The sequence below is a fragment of the Chiloscyllium punctatum genome, chromosome 25 (genome assembly GCF_047496795.1).
Source record: "Chiloscyllium punctatum isolate Juve2018m chromosome 25, sChiPun1.3, whole genome shotgun sequence".
Taxonomy (NCBI): Eukaryota; Metazoa; Chordata; class Chondrichthyes; order Orectolobiformes; family Hemiscylliidae; genus Chiloscyllium; species Chiloscyllium punctatum.
This window is the reverse complement of record NC_092763.1, coordinates 85150910-85171481: the sequence shown is the minus strand read 5'-3', so window position 1 is coordinate 85171481 and position 20572 is coordinate 85150910. Positions and strand designations below refer to the sequence as shown.

At 43.2% G+C, this 20572-nt stretch overlaps 1 long non-coding RNA gene across 1 annotated transcript in view; it reads left to right on the top strand.

Annotated features, from left to right (window-relative positions):
• LOC140495677 (uncharacterized) overlaps positions 1-9599 on the top strand; it is a 149170-nt gene extending 139571 nt beyond the window's left edge. The window contains exon 3 of the long non-coding RNA XR_011964074.1: positions 9234-9599. This is a non-coding gene — a long non-coding RNA (uncharacterized lncRNA). The remainder of the gene's footprint in view (positions 1-9233) is intronic.
• Positions 9600-20572: the final 10973 nt, after the last annotated feature.

Genomic DNA, 20572 nt, shown 5'->3' with positions numbered 1-20572 from the left:
TATATAATTTGAGTTACATCACACTGTAAACCTTTGCTATAAATTCTGTGTCTTATGATCTTACACTCCACAACCACCCGATGAAGGAGCAGCGCTCCGAAAGCTAATGCTTCCACATAAACCTGTTGGACTATAACTGGTGTTGTGTGATTTTTAGCTTTGTCTCTGGTGTGATGTATGCTGTGATTGCAGCCCATGCTACACAGCAAGATCTCACAAATTACAAAATGCCACTAGTGACCAGTTAATCTATTTCTGATGGTAATGGCCAAGGCGTGAAGGCTAGACCAAGTACCCTGCTCTTCCTCATCGTGCCACAGAAATATTCATCTTCAGCTTAAGGCTGGGATTAAACTTCTCCTTTCAGTGTACCACACAATGAACTGCCCTATGACTGGCTGTAAGCTCAAGTACTGGAGCATCAGTGTCAGGAGTGAAGGTGCATAATGACAGCAACACAACTTGTATTTGTATAGCACCTTCAATTTATTGAAAATATCCCAAAGCACTTCACAGAATAATGATTGAGTCAAAATTGACACTTTTCTTTTTTGTTTTGCCTCTTGTTTGTTGTAGTTTCCCTCACCTCCATGTTACATGTGCTGACCCCCCAGAAGCATGCATTTTCGCAGCAAAATAACTGCAATAATTCTGCAATTCACAAGAATAGTTCCAGGCGTAAGGAACATCAGTGATGAGGGTGGATTGAAGAATTTGGGACGGTTCTTCCTGAAGAGAAGAAAACTGAGAGGAGATTTGATAGAGGTTTTCAAAATTGTGAGTGTGCTGCGTAGAGTAGATAGGAAGAAGTTGTTTCCACGATTAAAAGAAATAAGAATGAGAAAGGTATAGATTTTAAAGTGATACACAAACAAAGCAAGGGTGATATGAGAAAACGTTTTCATGCAGCTTGTAGTTAGCATCTGGAATGCACTACCAGGAACCATCGAACATAGAACATTACAGCACAGTACAGGCCCTTCGGCCCTCGATATTGTACCGACCTGTGGAACCAATCTGAAACCCATCTAACCTACACTATTCCATTATGATCCATATGTTTATCCAATGACCATTTAAATGCCCTTAAACTTAGTGAGTCTACTACTGTTGAATGGCAGTGCGTTCCATGCCCCTACTACTCTCTGAGTAAAGAAACTACCTTTGACATCTGTCCTATATCTATCACCCCCCCAATTTAAAGCTATGTCCCCTTGTGCTAGCCATCACATAGAAACATAGAAACATAGAAAAATACAGCGCAGTACAGGCCCTTCGGCCCTCGATGTTGCGCCGACCAAAGCCTACCTAACCTACACTAGCCCAATAACCTCCATATGCTTGTCCAATGCCCGCTTAAATGCCCATAAAGAGGGAGAGTCCACCACTGCTACTGGCAGGGCATTCCATGAACTCACAACCCGCTGAGTAAAAAATCTACCCCTAACATCTGTCCTATACCTACCACCCCTTAATTTAAAGCTGTGTCCCCTAGTAACAGCTGACTCCATACGCGGAAAAAGGTTCTCACGGTCAACCCTATCTAAACCCCTATTCATCTTGTACACCTCTATCAAATTGCCCCTAAACCTTCTTTTCTCCAATGAGAAAAGTCCCAAGTGCCTCAGCCTTTCCTCCAAGGAAAAAGGCTCTCCCTGTCCACCCAATGCAACCCTTTGATTATCTTATATATCTCAATTAAGTCACCTCTCAACTTTCTTCTGTCTACCAAAAACAGCCTCAAGTCCCTCAGCCTTTCCTCATAAGACCTTCCCTCCATATTAGGCAACATCCTAGTAAATATCCTCCTTTCCAAAGCTTCTACATCCTTCCTATAATGCAGTGACCAGAACTGTACACAATACTCCAAGTGTGTCTGCACCAGAGTTTTGTACAGCTACAGCATGACCTTGTGGCTCCGAAACTCAATCCCTTTACCAATAAAAGCTAACACACCTTATGCCTTCTTAACAACCCTATCACTCTGGCTGGCAACATTCAGGGATCTACGTACCTGGACACCAAGATCTCTCTGCTCATCTACACTAACAAGAACCTTACCATTACCTCAGTACAGTACTCTTTATTCCTGTTACTCCTTCCAAAGTGAATCACCTTACACTTTTTTGCATTAAACTCCATTTGCCACCTCTCAGCCCCGCTCTGCAGCTTAGCTATGTTCCTCAATAACCTACAACATCCTTCATCACTATCCACAACTCTACCGACCTTAGTGCCATCCACAGATTTATTAATCCATCCTTCTATGCCCTTATCCAGGTCGTTTATAAAAATGACAAACAGCAGTGGACCCAAGACAGATCCTTGCGGTACACAATGAGCAACTGAACTCCAGAATGAACATTTCCCATCAACCACCACCCTCTGTCTTTCAGTAAGCCAATTTCTGATCCAAATCGCTAAATCACCCTCAATCCCATGCCTCTGTATTTTCTGCAATAACCTACCATGGGGAATCTCATCAGATGCCTTACTGAAATCCATATACACCATACCAACTGCTTTACTCTCATCCATCTATTTGGTAACCATCTCAAAGAACTCAAGGTTTGTGAGGCAAGACCTACCTTTCACAAAACCGCGTTGGCATTTCCCTAATCAACTTATTTTTTTTCTAGATGATTATAAATCTATCTCTTATAACCCTTCCCAATACTTTACCCACAACCAATAACTCAGATTTCTCCAATTTCCTCATTTCCCCTCCTCCTACCTTGTCTCAGCCAAATCCCTCGAACTCAGCACCGCCTTCCTAACCTGCAATCTTCTTCCTGACCTGTCCGCCCCCACCCCACTCCGGCCTATCACCCTCACCTTGACCTCCTTCCACCTATTGCATTTCCAACGCCCCTCCCCCAAGTCCCTCCTCCCTACCTTTTATCTTAGCCTGCTGGACACACTTTCCTTATTCCTGAAGAAGGGCTTATGCCCAAAACGTCAATTCTCCTCTTCCTTGGATGCTGCCTGATCCACTGCGCTTTTCCAGCAACACATTTTCAGCCACAACCAATAAGGCTCACTGGTCTATAATTACCAGGGTTGTCCCTACTCCCCTTCTTGAACTAGGGAACAACATTTGCTATCCTCCAGTCTTCTGGCACTATTCCTGTAGACAATGACGACATAGAGGTCAAAGCCAAAGGCTTGACAATCTCCTCCCTGGCTTCCCAGAGAATCCTAGGATAAATCCCATCCAGCCCATTTATTTTTACACTTTCCAGAGTTGCTAACACCTCCGCCTTATGAACCTCAATCGCATCTAGTCTAATAGTCTTCAGTATTCTCCTTGACAACATTGTCTTTACCCAGTGTGAGTACTGATGAAAAATACTTAGTTAGCCCTTCCCCTATCTCCTCAGACTCCACGGACATCTTTCCACTGCTATCCTTGATTGACCCTAATCTTTCTGTGGCCATTCTTTTACACCTGATATACCTATAGTGGGCTTTCGGGTTTTCCTTGATTCTATCGTTTCAGGGAACCTCTGGGACACCCGCACCAACCAACCCAACTGCCCCGTGGCTGAACACTTTAACTCCCCATCCCACTCCGCCAAGGACATGCAGGTCCTTGGTCTACTCCATCGCCAGACCCTGGCCACATGACACCTGGAGGAAGAGCGCCTCATGTTCCGCCTAGGAACCCTCCAACCACACGGGATGAATGTAGATTTCTCCAGCTTCCTCATTTCCCCTCCCCCCACCTTATCTCAGTCCCAACCCTCGGATTCAGCACCGCCCTCTTGACCTGCAATCTTCTTCCTGACCTCTCCGCCCCCACTCCCTCTCCGGCCTATCACCCTCATCCTCACCTCCTTCCATCTATTGTATTCCTAGCATCCCTCCCCCAAATTCCCTCCCCCCTACCTTTAATCTCAGCCGGCTTGGCACACCAGCCTCATTCCTGAAGAAGGGCTTATGCCCGAAACGTCGATTCTCCTGCTCCTCGGATACTGCCTGACCTGCTATGTCTTTCCAGCAACACATTTTTCAATTCCATCAGCCAATGACTTGTCACGTCCCTTCCTGGCTCTTTTTAACTCTTTCCTGATTAATCTGTAACTTTCAAGTGCCTGAACTGAACCTTCACATAGGATCCTATAATAAGCTTTCTTCTTCCTCTTGACAAGAGATTCAACTTCCTTAGTAAACCATGGCTCCCGCGCTAGACCATTTCCTCCCTGCCTGACCAGTACATACTTATCAAAGACCCGCAGTAGCTGTTCCTTGAATAAGCTCCACATTTCAATTGTACCCATCCCCTGCAGTTTCCTTCCCCATCCTATGCACCGTAATTGCCTTTTCCCAGCTATAACTCTTGCCTTGTGTTATATACCTGTCCCTTTTCATCACTAAAGTACACATAGCTAAATTGTGGTTACTATGGCTCATTACCCAGTACCAAATGCAATGTGACCTCACCCCTTGTTGGACAAACGTGGTGGAGGGAGGTTCAGTTGAGGCACTTAAGAGGGTTTTCAATGTTTATTAGAATGGTAATCGTGTGCAGTGAATATGGGGGGAAAGCAGGAGATTGGCACTAGGGATAGAACCAGAGAAGGCAAGATGGGCTGAATGGCCTCATTCTACACTACAGTTATCGCGTCATTCTGTGAATAAATTGAAGTAAAGAATGATAGTGTAATAACTCAGTTTCTCTAACATTATTTCGTTTATCCAGAAATCTGACTTTGCAACAATGTTTATTTATAAAGCATAGCAAAATATCACATTTCACTTCAAAACATATCATTAACATATCTGAGAAAAATGCTGAATTACTTTGTTCGCATTTTTTTCCACTTTAATCTCATGCTCATACAAAATTACAGATTACCGTTCGTGGTAATATCAGGCAAGTGTTTTATTATCCCAGAAAATCAATTTTTGCGAGTTGAGTATTTGGATTACCTCAGTCATTGTATATGGTGACTGATTGAGTTAGGAGGAACAGATGACCTTCAAGTCTAAGTGTTATAATTCCCACCTGCGGAGTTTTTCTTCACCTCCGGTCTGGTTCTGTTGTACACTCAACGGTAGACATACATCGCAGTGATTAGTCAATAACTTCATGATTACTGAAAAAAGACATGTGTGGTCAAAGGTTTTAATCTTGTACTCATCAGAACCAATGCAAGAAAGCCAAATTTCAAGCAATCACAATAAATTATGCTATAGAAGAAAACGATGCTGATTGGTTGATAAGATGCAATTGTGTCTTTTTATCTTTGTATGTTTTTTAAAATTGTAGACTCAAATGAGAAAAGACCTGTTTTAAAACGAACAGGTCAGGCAGCATCCAAGGAGCAGGAGAATCACTGTTTTGGGTACAAGCCCTTCATCAAGAATCTCCTGCTCCTCGGATGCTGCCTGACCTGCTGTGCTTTTCCAGTACCACACTCTCAACTCTGTTCTCTAGCATCTGCAGTCCTTACTTTCTGGATTAGTGGTGATAGAACATAGAACATAGAAGAATACAGCGCAGTACAGGCCCTTTGGCCCTTGATGTTGTGCCGATCCAAGCCCACCTAACCTACACTAGCCCACTATCCTCCATATACCTATCCAATGCCCGCTTAAATGCCCATAAAGAGGGAGAGTCCACCACTGCTACTGGCAGGGCATTCCATGAACTCACGACTCACTCAGTAAAGAATCTACCCCTAACATCAGTCCTATATCTACTCCCCCTTAATTTAAAGCTATGCCCCCTTGTAATAGCTGACTCCATACGTGGAAAAAGGTTCTCACTGTCAACCCTATCTAACCCCCTAATCATCTTGTACACCTCTATCAAGTCACCCCTAAACCTTCTTTTCTCCAATGAAAACAACCCCAAGTGCCTCAGCCTTTCCTCATACGATCTTCCTACCATACCAGGCAGCATCCTGGTAAACTTCCTCTGCACCCGTTCCAGTGCCTCCACATCCTTCCTATAGTATGGCGACCAAAACTGCACACAATATTCCAGATGCGGCCGCACTAGAGTCTTATACAACTGCAGCATGACCTCAGGACTCCGGAACTCAATTCCTCTACCAATAAAAGCCAGTACGCCATATGCCTTCTTCACTGCACTATTTACCTGGGTGGCAACTTTCAGAGATCTGTGTACATGGACACCAAGATCCCTCTGCTCTTCCACACTACCAAGTATCCGACCATTAGCCCAGTACCCCATCTTTTTGTTACTCTTACCAAAGTGAATCACCTCACACTTAGCTACATTGAACTCCATTTGCCACCTTTCTGCCCAGCTCTGCAGCTTCTCTATATCCCGCTGTAACCTGCCACATCCTTCCTCACTGTCTACAACTCCTCCGACTTTCGTATCATCCGCAAACTTGCTCACCCAACCTTCTAACCCTTCCTCCAGGTCATTTATAAAAATGACAAACAGCAATGGTCCCAAAACAGATCCTTGCGGAACACCGCTAGTGACGGCACTCCAAGATGAACCTTTGCCATCAACTACTACCCTCTGTCTTCTTCCAGCCAGCCAATTCCTAATCCAAACCTCCAACTCACCGTCAATGCCATATCTCTGTATTTTCTGCAGTAGCCTACCATGGGGGACCTTATCAAACACCTTACTAAAATCCATATATACCACACCTACCGCTTTCCCCTCATCTACCTCCTTAGTCACCTTCTCAAAGAATTCAATAAGGTTTGTGAGGCACGACCTGCCCTTCACAAAACCATGCTGACTATCCTTGATCACATTATTCTTATCCAGATGTGCATAAGTCCTATCCCTTACAATTCTCTCTAAGACTTTGCCCACAACAGAAGTGAGACTCACTGGCCTATAGTTACTAGGATTATCCCTACTCCCCTTCTTGAACAAGGGAACCACGTTTGCTAGCCTCCAGTCCTCTGGCACTACTCCTGTAGACAAAGAGGACACAAAAATCAAGGCCAATGGCTCTGCAATATCCTCCCTTGCTTCCCAGAGAATCCTAGGATAAATGCCATCAGGCCAAGGGGACTTATCTATTTTCACCCTTGCTAGAATTTCCAACACCTCTTCTCTACATATCTCCAAAGCCATCCATTCTACTTATTCGTGCCTCAGTATTCATATCGACAACAATGTCCTGTTCCTGAGTGAATACTGATGAAAAGTATTCATTCAGTGCCTCCCCAATCTCTTCATCCTCCACACGCAACTTCCCATTACTATCCTTGATTGGACCTATTCCTACCCTAGTCATTCTTTTATTCCTAACATACCTATAGAAAGCCTTAGGGTTTTCCCTAATCCTACCAACTAAGGACCTTTCATCTCCCCTCCTTGCTGCTCTTAGCTCTCTCTTCAGGTCCTTCCGGGCTACCTTATAACTCTCAATCGCCCCTATTGAACCTTCACGCCTCATCTTTACAAAGGCCGCCCTCTTCCATTTAACAAGGGATTCCAATTCCTTATTAAACCACGGCTCCCTCACACGACCCTTTCCTCCCTGCCTGATAGGTACATACTTATCAAGGACACTCAATAGTTGCTCCTTGAACAAGTTCCACATATCAATTACGCTCTTGCCTTGGAATCTACTTTTCCAATCCACACATCCTAAGTCATGCCTCACCGCATCATAATTTCCCTGCCCCCAGCTATAACTCTTGCCCTGTAGTACACACTTATCCCTCTCCATCACTAGAGTAAAAATCACCGAATTGTGGTCACTGTCCCCAAAGTGCTCACCTACCTCTAGTTCTAATACCTGGCCTGGTTCGTTACCCAGAACCAAATCCAGTATGGCCTCACCTCTTGTTGGCCTGTCTACATATTGTGTCAGGAAACTCTCCTGCACACATTGGACAAACACTGACCCATCTAACGAACTTGAGCTATAGCTTTCCCAATCAATATCAGGAAAGTTAAAGTCCCCCATAACAACCACCCTATTACTGTCACTCTTCTCCTGAATCATCTTCGCAATCCTTTCTTCAACGATTCTAGGACTATTAGGAGGCCTGTAAAACACTCCTAACAGGGTGACCTCACCTCTCCTATTCCTAACCTCAACCCAAACTACCTCAGATGGCAAATCTTCGTCCATCTTCCTTTCCACCGCTGTAATACTATCTTTGACAAGCAAAGCCACACCTCCCCCTCTTTTACCCCCACCTCTGACCCTACTAAAACATTTAAACCCTGGAACCTGCAACAGCCAATCCTGTCCCTGATCTAGCCATGTCTCCGTAATAGCCACAACATCGAAGTCCCAGGTACCAACCCACGCTGCAAGTTCACCTACCTTATTTCGTATACTTCTGGCATTAAAGTATACACACTTCAAGCCACTCTTCTGTTTACAGGCACCCTCCTTTGAGATTGATGCCATATTCCTAACCTCCCTACACTCCAGGTCCTGCACCCTAAAGCTACAGTCTGGGTTCCCATGCCCCTGCAGAGTTAGTTTAAACCCTCCCAAAGAGCACTAGCAAACCTCCCCCCAAGGATACTGGTGCCCCTCAGGTTCAGGTGCAGACCATCCTGTTTATAGAGGTCCCACCTTCCCCAGAAAGAACCCCAGTTATCCGAGTACCGAAATCCCTCCCTCCTGCACCATCCCTGTAGCCACGCATTTAACTGTTCTCTCTCCCTATGGAAGAGCACAGCAGTTCAGGCAGCATCCAAGTAGCTTCGAAATTGACATTTCGGGCAAAAGCCCTTCATCAGGAACTCACTTTCCCTCTGTTTCAAAACCAGGGCTTATGGGGATTGCTGAATGCAAGGCACCCCATCCTGATTGTAAGCATTGTCTGTTCAGCTGTGGCTGCAGACGAACTGGAGCTGACATTTTGTGTAGAAATGTAACTTTTGTTGGAAACAAGTAGTGGATTGGTTGAAAGGCTGGTGATGATTTACCAATGCAATGTCTTCTACCTGCTAACAATTATTTGCCTAGATCAGAGTTGCTGGACAGCATGAGGCTGTGAACACAAAGCCATCAGATTAGGACATACGGTAGTTCTCTGCAGAAAAACAAGCCATTTTAAGCCTGATGAAAACCAGTTTAACTTTCTGTACATTGCTATGAAGTGTGATTTATAACTGATTAATGAGAGACCTTTTATAAATAAACCAGCTACCCGATGCCTTTTGCAAACAAGTGAAAACATTCAGAGAAACAGCGCAAGAATCATATAAGTTCTGAAAAATAGTCATTGGATTTGAAACATTAACTCTATTTCTCTCTTCACAGATGATGACAGATCTGCTACGTTTCTCCTTATACATAACAACTCAGCAACTTTTGTGAACGGGAAGCATTGAACTGCTTTCCCAGTTTTTTTGTTCTCTCTGTAATCAATGTATTAGTCTCTGTCTGCCTGTATATGTAAGTGGAAGCTCACAAGTGAATTAGAGCTCTGATTAGCAGAAGTATATGCTAATAGCTTCTCATTGTTTATGTATGATTCCCATGTTTTACTGAGTTAATAAACTTGGTCCATACATCCTCTAAAAGACAGGGAAATTGGGAAGTTGGCGTAATTTTTGAAATCTTTAACTTTTATGACAACTCTGGGAATAGTGAGATTTGATTTGCAGTGCATTACCGCAGTGAGTTATGGAAGCAAAGAGACTGATTGATTGATGGAGATGTCACCATGGATACATCAGTGGTGATCTGTAATCTTCCAAATCTCTCACTGATAAAATGTTTCAATAACTCAACTCTCTTTTCAACAATATTCAAGTTCTGTGTGACTGAGCGACTCCATTACTGCTGGATTATATGATGATCAGGATAGTGGAAAGTGAGTGAGATGAAGTGTCGCTATTCTTTGCCGAGTAATTTCCGCATGCCCAATGTTTAATATGTACATGGAGTGATCTCCTGGTTGTTATTTTAATGGAATGATTAACATCACAGTTCCCAGTTTGTTAAAACAGTGATTTTGTGAACACATCATTTTGTGAATACTCAACATAATTGTTAAATTTCTTGTCACAGTCACAGAAACAGATATACCTTATAAATCCTGTAAAAGACATTAAAAATGTTACAGAGAGCAAATCTATTTGACAGATTGGCCTTGCTGATTTGATAGACGATTTCAAGAGAAAGAATTAATGCTTGATGGTTTGTGATCAAGATTGAGTGATTAGAGTGATGTCTGCGAGTTTTGAGAAGATTTGTAGCTCAGGTTGAGGTTCTGGAGTGTTGTCTGTCTCAGGATGATCAGAGGTTGGAGGTTGATTAGAGGTCTTACTGTGAATTGTTATAAAATGGGACTCTATTCCAAGATATTCCCTATAAGAGATATCTTTTTCGAGGGACAAGTTGTTATTTGAAATACTTAAAGACAAATGGCTGTATTTAATTCTATTGTCTGCTTTGAATAAGGAGCTTTATCTGTACAGAAAGAGTGAAGTAGACTTTTGTTGGTGTCATTTATACACTTCAGAGAATTGTGTGTAAGTCAATTATGAGAGAATAGTTGTGAGGCCTGTTATTAAAATTGGAAAACAGCAGACTCATTTGATTGGAATCAAGTTAACAGCTGGATTCAGCATTCATTTACCTTTCTGAAGGACAAGATGCTGCAGTTGGTTAGCTGATGTAGTGAACCAAACAGACAAGATTTCTGCAGTTTGACAGCAGGCTGTGAACTGCGCAGTTCTCACTGTCTCAAATTCTTTGGTATGAGTAGACTCAGGGAGTCCATGTGTTGGGCATCGGAGTATTAGAGAGACCAGACTCCTCTTCACGTGACCAAATTAAAGTTGGTGGGCTTGTTCAATAACAAACATACACCATAGGTGGAGAGAAAGTATAGGAAGAGGAAATCTTCAGCAACAAACTCATCCCAAACTCAGTTATTGTCTGCAGTATCGTGTTCAATTGGTAACAAAATCATTGGTCTGAGGGCTCGCCTACCTTCCCACTAAAGCTTGCCAAATGGCCAGGTGATGAACACCAACATCCTCACCCCTAAAGACAAACAAGGAAAGGACAAGGAATGTCCTTACTAGAGACAAACGATCTGTTGAGAAATGGACAAATTAATGTTGCACCTGATCTCTTTGAACAGAGTGTTACGCCTATACCTTCAGCAACAAGTCTGAAGCAGAGTCTCAGGGAGAACTCAGTCTCAGATGCCAGAACAAATTGGGTTATGGAAGGCTTGCTGCCCAGTTAACACCCTTCTCAATCAATGAGAAAGAAAATGGAGGGGGGTGTGCAGGGGTGGTCGACTCCCCACTGCCTGAAGCCTACCTCATAGTTAGTGTGGTCAGGATCACTGGTCTCTTGCTGAATCAGAGGCTGCTATCAGTGTGATTACCTGCAGCAGGGAGGACAATATTCACTTCATGTTTGTGTTGTCATGGACCAGGCCAGACCCCCGCCTCAAAATATTTGAAGAAGGTAGCCTAGAACCTACCCTTTCTTATTTTAAAGGCAGATGTGGGTGGATATTCCAGGAGTGATGCAGCTGGTCAAACCACTCGGCTTTAAGCAAAACAGAATTTATTTAAACACTACAGTTAAAACACGAACAAAAGAAAACAGAATTTTGAAAAACTTAACAATTGGAAAACTTAACTGACCCAATATCACTACTTAACTGACTAACTCTTCCAATCCAGTAAGATCCAATAAACACACCTCTTGGCAAAAAGATAAATTGAAACACAGGTTCTTGCAGGCAGGAGAGAGCAACATTCAAAGAGCTTTCAGGGAGAAAGTCAGTCAGGAATCACCTGCTGAAGCTTGCAACCTTCCTGGACTCTAGCATCTTGTGACTGCCACAGCTAAACCAAACTAGGAAAAAAATGAACTGGGAGAACTGGCCACTCCCCTGCTCTTGCTAAACTCGACTCTTTCTAGACCTCTCTGCACCTCCACTTTTACAAACTGTCTTAAAAAACAAATCCCAACGACAATATAATCTTGTTATAGTGACAGCATTGACACAATGTTTACAGACACAGATTTTGCTAACAACACGAAATTAATTGGTCTATGGACTAGTGACCAGTGATCAGTGACAGAGACCTTTTTGCTTTTCAACAGTTTGTGATTGATTCTCTGATTGGAGCTGAGAGCATGTTGGAGTCAGGCAAAAGCGCTCAGTTGCTCCTGAGCAGCAATCTCTCTGTTCTCTGCAATCAAAACTCATGGCAAATCTGAAGAAAACCAGTTTCTCCTGCCTGCAATGGTTGTTGTAAGCTGTGACTATTATCTGAGAAGTCAGAGATTTTTTACAAGTGAACAAGCCACCTTGTGTCTCTTATTAACTGGTAGAAACATCCAGAGAAAAATGACTAGAGCCACATGCTGCCCAGCAGATCAGTCATACAGATCATCCCAACAACAAAAGCTAGGAACAAACACTATGGAACAATATTTGCAGGTTTCCATCTGTGGTGGATGTTGTCTGTGTGGAATTTAAGAAAGCATTTGACAAAGTACCACTTAAAAGTCTGATTCACAAAATTGGGGCTTTTGGAGTGGGAGGGTTGATGTTAACAGGAAAAGGTATGTCATAGGAAATGGATATTTTTCAGACTGGAGGATGGTCATGAGTGGTATTTCTCAAAGGTCAGAATGAGGATGACTGCTTTTTGGATACAGATAACTTGGATCTTGGCAGATTAGAATGACATTTCAAAATTGGCAGAACATCACTGATTTAACTCTGAACCCAGGTTGGTAACATGGGAACATGGGTTTGAATCCCACCATGAGAGACAGTAATATTTGAATTCAATAAAAATCTGGAATTAACCTAATATTAAAAATTAATAACCAAAGAGCTGTGGATGCTGGAAACCTAAAACAAAAACAGAAATTGCTGGAGAAACTCAGCAAGTCTGGCAGCACCTGTGTAGAGAGAAACAGAGTTAATATTTCGAGTCCGTGTGAATCTTTTTCAGAAGAGAAAGGTCGAGAAGAAGAGTGTCTGGACCCAAAACATTAACACTGTTTCTCTCTCCAAAGACACTGCCAGGCTTGCTGAGTTTCTCCAGCAATTTCTGTTATTGTTAAAATCTATCTGATTCAATAATCTGCCATCCTTACCTGATCTGGTCTACATGTGACTCCAGACCCACAGCAATGTGGTTGACTCTAAACTGCCCTCTGGGTAATTAGGGATGGGTAATAAAATGCTCAGGAGTTAGCACTGCTGTGGTAGGAACCTGGGTTCGAATCCAGCCTCGGGCAACCGTCTGTGTGGAGTTTGCACATTCTCCCCGTGTCTATGTGGGATTCCTCTGGGTGCTCCGGTTTCCTCCCACAGTCCACAGATGTGCAGGTTAGGGTGGATTAGCCATGGGAAATGCAGGGCTATGGGACACCAGGTCTGGGTGGGATGCTCTGTGGAGAGTCTGTATGGACTTGATGGGTTGACTGGCCTGCTTCCACACTGTAGGGTTTCCATGATTCTATGTGTCTGAAAATTCTAGAACCCTCCAAAGTCTCTGCTCCTGTCCAGGTTTGGCATCCTGTGCCTCTTGGATGTTGGCTCCAACATTGGTGAGAAAGCCTTTGTTAGCTCAGTCTTAACCTCTCCTGAACATCTTGACCTCTTTCTCATCACGTCAGTTGGTCTGATGAGACGATAGGGTTTGGGTTAGGGTCAGAATAAATGTCTCATTGCCTCTCCTCAATCACCTTCTTTGACTCAGCAGCAGTTTTTGTCCTCTGGTGAAATATCCTGCGTCCTTTCACTATGGGTGAAAAGTGCTACATAAATGCAACTTGTTTTTGTACAGTGGCTTCCTCGTTGCAGCTGGGGGTTCCATGTGGCTGAAATCTAAGTCCAAACTTTAATGAAAGGTTTATTACAATGTGCTCGATTATAAACGAAAACTTTGAATGTGTTAATGGTGATTTACCCAGGGAAGAGGCAGGGGTCTAACAGAAAGTCATCAGGTATCAGAAATATACAACTACCATTTTGAGACTGGCAATGAGATCAGAATATAGAACAGTCCAGCACAGGAACAGACCCTTGGCTCTCAATGTTGTGCCAAACATGACACCAAATGAAACTAATCCCTTATGCTTATCCTTGGTTCATATCCCTCCATTTCTTGCATATTTATGAGCTTATCTCAAAACCCTTTAAAACGTCCCTGTCATATCTGCCTCCACCACCATTCTTGGTAGCGCCTTCCAGACTTCTACAACTCTGTGTAAAAATCGTGTCCCTCTCACCTAAAATGTATGCTCCTTACTTTTAAGATTTCAACTCTGGGTAAAAGATTCTGATTGTCAACCCTATCAAAACCGCTCATAATTTTATAAACTTCTATCAAGTCTCCCCTCAGCCTCTGCTGCTCCAGAAAAAACAACCCAAGTTTTTCTAGCCTCTCCTTATAGCCTCTAATCCAGGCAGTGGCCTGGTAAACCACTCTCCAACACCCTCTCCAAAGCCTCCACATCCTTCCTGTAATGTGGTGACCAGAAGTGACTACAATACTTTAGTTAGTTTGGCCTAACTAAAGTCTGATAAAACTGCAACCTGACTGTTGTACTCAACTCCTTGACCAATAAAGGCAAGTATGCCTGACACTTTTACTTGCATAGACATTTCAGGGAGCTATGGACTTGAACCCCAAGATCTCTCTGTACATCAATGCCATTCAGTGTTCTGCCATTAACTGTATACTTTTCTAAAGCATACACTGTGCCTCGGTATACATGACAATAAATTCAATTCAATTCAATTCAAGTACAGCACCTCACACTTACCCAGATTAAACTCAATCTGCAATTTCTCCGCCCATATCTACAACTGATCCACATCCCATTGTATCCTTTCACAACCTTCGACACTATCCACAACATTACTGATTTTTGTATTGTCTGCAAATTAACTAACCCACCCATCTACGTTTTCATCCAAGTCATTTCTATATATCACAACGGGAAAGTATGGATCCCTGCGGAACACTGCTAGTCACAGACCCCCAGCCTGAGAAACACCCTTCCACCGCTACCCTTCTATGGGCAAGCCAATTCTGAATCCACGTGGCCAGGTCACTGTGGATTCCATGCACCTTAATCTTCTGGATGAGCCTACAATGAGGGACCTTGTTGAGAGCCTTACTAAAATCTATATGGACAAAATCCACTGCTCTAATGTCATCAATCACCTTTGTCACCTTCTCGAACAATTCAATCAAGTTAGTAAGACATGACCTGCCCAGCAAAAGCCATGCTGACTGTCCCTAATTAGGGTATGCATTTCCAAATGTGTGTAAATCCTATCTCTAAAAGTCCTATCCAATAGCTTCTCAAACATCGATGTGAGACTCATCAGTCTATAGTTTCCTGGATTATCCCTATTTCCTTTCTTGAACAGAAAAACTACATTAGCTATGCACCAGTCCTCCAGGACCTCTGCAGTGGCTAGCAAGTATACAGTTAAGTAAAGGTAATTATGAGGGCATGAGAGAGGAACTGACAAAAATAGACTGGAAACAGAGGCTCGCGCGGAAGACAGTAGAGCAAAAATGGCAGGAGTTTGTGGGTATAATTGAGGACACTGTACAGAGGTTCATCCCCAAGAAAAGAAAGATTATCCAGGGAGGGATTAGACAGCCATGGCTGACAAAGGAAGTCAGGAAATGTATTAAAGAAAAAGAGAGATTCTATAAAGTGGCCAAGAGCAGTGGGAAATCAGAAGATTGGGAAGGCTACAAAAACAAACAGAGGATAACAAAGAGAGTAATAAGAAAGGAGAGGATCAAATATGAAGGTAGGCTAGCCAGTAATATTAGAAATGATAGTAAAAGTTTCTTTCAATACATAAGAAACAAACGACAGGCAAAAGTAGACATTGGGCCACTTCAAACTGATGCTGGAAGCCTAGTGATGGGAGATAAGGAAATAGCAGTAGAACTTAACAAGTACTTTGCGTCAGTTTTCACAGTGGAAGACATGAGTAATATCCCAACAATTAAAGGGCGTCAGGGGGCTGAATTGAGTATGGTTGCCATTACAAAAGAGATAGTGCTAGAAAAGCTAAAAAGTCTTAAAATTGATAAATCTCCTGGCCCCGATGGGATACATCCTAGAGTTCTGAGAGAGGTGGCTGAGCAAATAGCGGAGGCATTGGTTGAGATCTTTCAAGAGTCACTGGAGTCAGGTAAAGTCCTGGATGATTGGAAGATTGCTGTTGTAACCCCATTGTTCAAGAAAGGATCAAGACAAAAGATGGAAAAGTATAGGCCAATTAGCCTAACCTCGGTTGTTGGTAAAATTCTAGAATCAATCATTAAGGATGAGGTTTCTAAATTCTTGGAAGATCAGAGTCTGATTAGAACAAGTCAACATGGATTTAGTAAGGGGAGGTCATGCCTGACAAACCTGTTGATATTCTTTGAAGAGGTGACAAGTAGGTTAGACCAGGGAAACCCAGTGGATGTGGTCTATCTAGACTTCCAAAAGGCCTTTGATAAGGTGCCACACGGGAGGCTGCTGAGCAAGGTGAGGGCCCATGGCGTTCGAGGTGAGCTACTGGGATGGATTGAGGATTGGCTATCTGACAGAAGGCAGAGAGTTGGGATAAAAGGTTCTTTTTCAGAATGGCAGCCGGTGACGAGCGGTGTCCCACAGGGTTCAGTGTTGGGGCCACAGCTGTTCGCATTATATATTAATGATCTGGATGAAGGGACTGGGGGCATTCTAGCAAAGTTTGCAGATGATACGAAATTAGGTGGACAGGCAGGTAGTACTGAGGAAGTGGGCAGGCTACAGAAGGATCTAGACAATTTGGGAGAGTGGTCCAGGAAATGGCTGATGGAATTCAATATGAATAAATGCGAGTCTTGCACTTTGGCAAAAAGAATAAAAGCACAGATTACTTTCTAAACAGTGAGAAAATTTGTAAAACCAAAGTACAAAGGGACCTGGGAGTGCTAGTCGAGGATTCTCTAAAGGTCAACATGCCGGTTGGGTCTGTGATTAAGAAAGCGAATGCAATGTTGTCACTTATTTCAAGAGGGTTGGAATATAAAAGCACCGTTGTGCTACTGAGACTTTATAAAGCTCTGGTTAGGCCCCATTTGGAGTATTGTGTCCAGTTTTGGTCCCCACACCTCAGGAAGGACATACTGGCACTGGAACGTGTCCAGCGGAGATTCACACGGATGATCCTTGGAATGGTAGGTCTAACATATGAGGAACGGCTGAGGATCCTGGGATTGTATTCATTGGAGTTTAGAAGATTAAGGGGAGACTTAATAGAGACGTACAAGATAATACATGGCTTGGAAAGGGTGGATGTTTCGATAATACATGGTTTGGAAAGGGTGGATGCTAGAAAATTGTTTCCATTAGGTGAGGAGACTAGGACCTGTGGACACAGCCTTAGAATTAGAGGGGGCTCAATTCAGAACAGAAATGCGGAGACATTTCTTCAGCCAGAGAGTGGTGGGCCTGTGGAATTCATTGCCGCAGAGTGCAGTGGAGGCCGGGACGCTAAATGTCTTCAAGGCAGAGATTGATAGATTCTTGTTGTCTAGAGGAATTAAGGGCTACGGGGAGAATGCGGGTAAGTGGAGTTGAAATGCCTATCAGCCATGATTGAATGGCGGAGTGGACTCGATGGGTCAAATGGCCTTACTTCCACTCCTATGTCTTATGGTCTTATGGTCTTATCCCAAGATCTTGGTCAAGGCCCCAGTAATCTCCTCTCTTCCTACTTAACAATCTGAGGTAGATCCCATCGGGCCCTGGAGACTTATCCATTTTAATGGTCTTTAAGAGACCCAATGTCACTTTTTGTTGATCCCAAAATGCCTGAGCATTTTACCGTGCCTCATGTCCTTCTCCTTGGTGAATACAAACACAAAGTACTCATTTAGGATCTCCAAGCACAAGTTCCCTCCTTTACCCTTGAGTGGTCCTACCCTCTCCCTCGTACTTTTAACGCAGGTATTTTGATTGTTACTCTAGACGTATAGCAATATTATTGACTTTCAATTGCCCTCTGGGCAACTAGGGATGACCAATAAATGCTGACCTAGCCAACGATGCCCACATCCCAGAAACAAATAATAAAAAAACACTTTGGATATCCTGTGATTGCAATCGATACTTTATAAATTTACCACTATTTTTTATACATTCTCTGATTAATTCTGTCTATTGTTAATTATTTTTCTGAAGCACATTTTGCCAAATTCACTTTTTGAAACCCAACTGTTCCTGACAGTGTGAGACTAAAATGATTGACAAAAATAATATTTAGATTTCACAGTGTACTGCTTGAAGTCCTAAACAAACAGGTTTTAAAAAATGGACATAACTAGTCATGTTTGAAATTTATTAGAGTCATATATAATGCTGTCCTGGTGCCTACAGCTGCACAGCTGCATCTATTTATTGAGATTTAATTGATGATAGCAGTACACACATCTCTCAATCCTCACCCTGTGTTTCTAGACCTATGATTGATGAGCATGAAGCATCATTCAAACTCTGGCTTCTTAAGTGTGTCAGTGTATTTAATGTCACAAAAGTTAGGAATCTTGAATTTGAATCTAAGCAGAATATTGTTCTTTTCAAATAAAAGAAATCCCAGTCTGGGGTGGTGCTCCACTCTGGAATAACCATCATTTCCTTTCCATTGGATTCTTCAGAAAAGTTGCACCGGACTCCAAAGTACTGAGTTAAGATGACAAACAGGACATTTGCCTTTATCACGCGTGGCATAGATTTTAAGAGCAGGGAGGTTATGTAGGAGCTGTACAATGTGAGGTCACAGCTGGAGTACTGTGTGGTGTTCTGGTCCCCACACTATAGGAAGGATGTGAATGCTCTGGAGGGGGTGCAGAGGGAGATTCACCAGGATGTTCCTGAGATGGAGCATTTCAGCGATGGGGAGAGGCTGGATAAGCTTGGGTTGTTTTCTTTGGAACACTGAAGGTTGTGTGGGGGGTGGGGTGGGGGGGGGGCGTTGGTGGTGGTGGTTCCTGATAGAGGTGTGTGAGATTATGAGGGGCATGGACAGGGTGGATAGGAAGCAGCTGTTCCCTTTTGTCGAAGGGTCAATAATAAAGGGGCCTCATTTTAAAGCGAAAGTCAAAAGGTTTTGAGGGTGATTGAGGAAAACGTTCTTTACACCCAAAAGCTGTCAGGAAATCTGAAATGCACTGCCTGGCAGAGTCGAGGTGGACTTGGACGAGCACTTGTAATATCATAACATTCAAAGCCATGAGCCTAACGTGGGGAAGTAGATTGCTTGTGGGTAGTAGTGTACATCTGAGATTACAGATTTGATGGGCCAAAGGGTCTTTTCTGTGTTGTATGATTCTACGATTCAAGTTTTGAATTAATTTTAAATTTCATTAGTGTCTTGGTGAGATTTCGGTTCAGGTCTTGAGATAATTGGTGTCTCACAATAACAAGGAACTATTATTTTCACAGCTTGTTTTTATGGTCTTAGGACATCCTCGAGCACTTTATAACCAATGATGTGCTTTTGAGATGTGTTCAGCACTGAATACTACTGCTACAATGTAGGGACAATGGCACAATGAGCTCCCACAGGCAGTCATGTGATAATGACCAGATGATCTGTTTTTGGCCAAATATCAGCACAGTATCAATGGGATCTCCCCCGACAGTCCATTAAAACAATTAGATTCAACCTGAGAGAGCAGATAGTGCCTCAGTTCAACATCCCATTGAAAGATCGGTGTCTCCAACTGTACGGTGCACTCTTCAGACTCCCCAAGGGGGTCAGCCTCAGTATTGTCCTCCTGTCCCTCTAATGGGAATGGAGCCCACAACTCTCTAACTGTCCCAGCTCTCACGTGAGAGGCCACTTCAGGACCTGTAACTGGAATGAAACTTGAATTTAATCCATAAAGTATTTCAGCGTTTTAGGATAGGAAATGGGTCTGTCGCACAGATAATTGATTGTTGCTGGGAATGAATAAGACATTCACACATTGAAATGAGAGCACAGGAGGAGATGAAAACATGTTCTGTATTTTGAGTTCTGTGTTTAAAAGGAGATCTGTCTTGTTCCTGTTTTGTCTTAGTATGCTTCTCTCTCCCAGCAGCAGCTGGGTAACAGCAACAGGAGCCTGCATATGAAAACATTTCTTGCCAGCACCAGTCTGTCTCTGAAGGCTCAAACGCACAGACAAGGGTAAGATTACAGAGGCATGACTTCATTCATGACATTGGCACGTTTCAACGGGTGTCGTTCTCCCATCTCTGACATGGCAGGCAGTGAGAGCCAGTTCCAATCCCAGGAATGTAAGGCAGACTCCGGGTTTGACCCTCCCAGTATTGAGGTGATGCCACGCTGCAAGTAATGCTGGGTTTCAAACTGCAATGCTGCCAACTCTCCGATGAACATAAAGACATCCTATGGCAGTATTTTGAAGAATGGTGTCCTGGCCAATATTTATCCCTTGATCCAATTTCATTAGATCACATGATGTATGACAGAAGTAGGCCATTCAGCCCATCAAGTCTGTTCTACCATTCAATGGGATCACGGCTGATCTGATAACCATCAGCTCCACTTCCTGCCTTTTCCTCCAAATGCTTGATTCCCTTCCTATCAG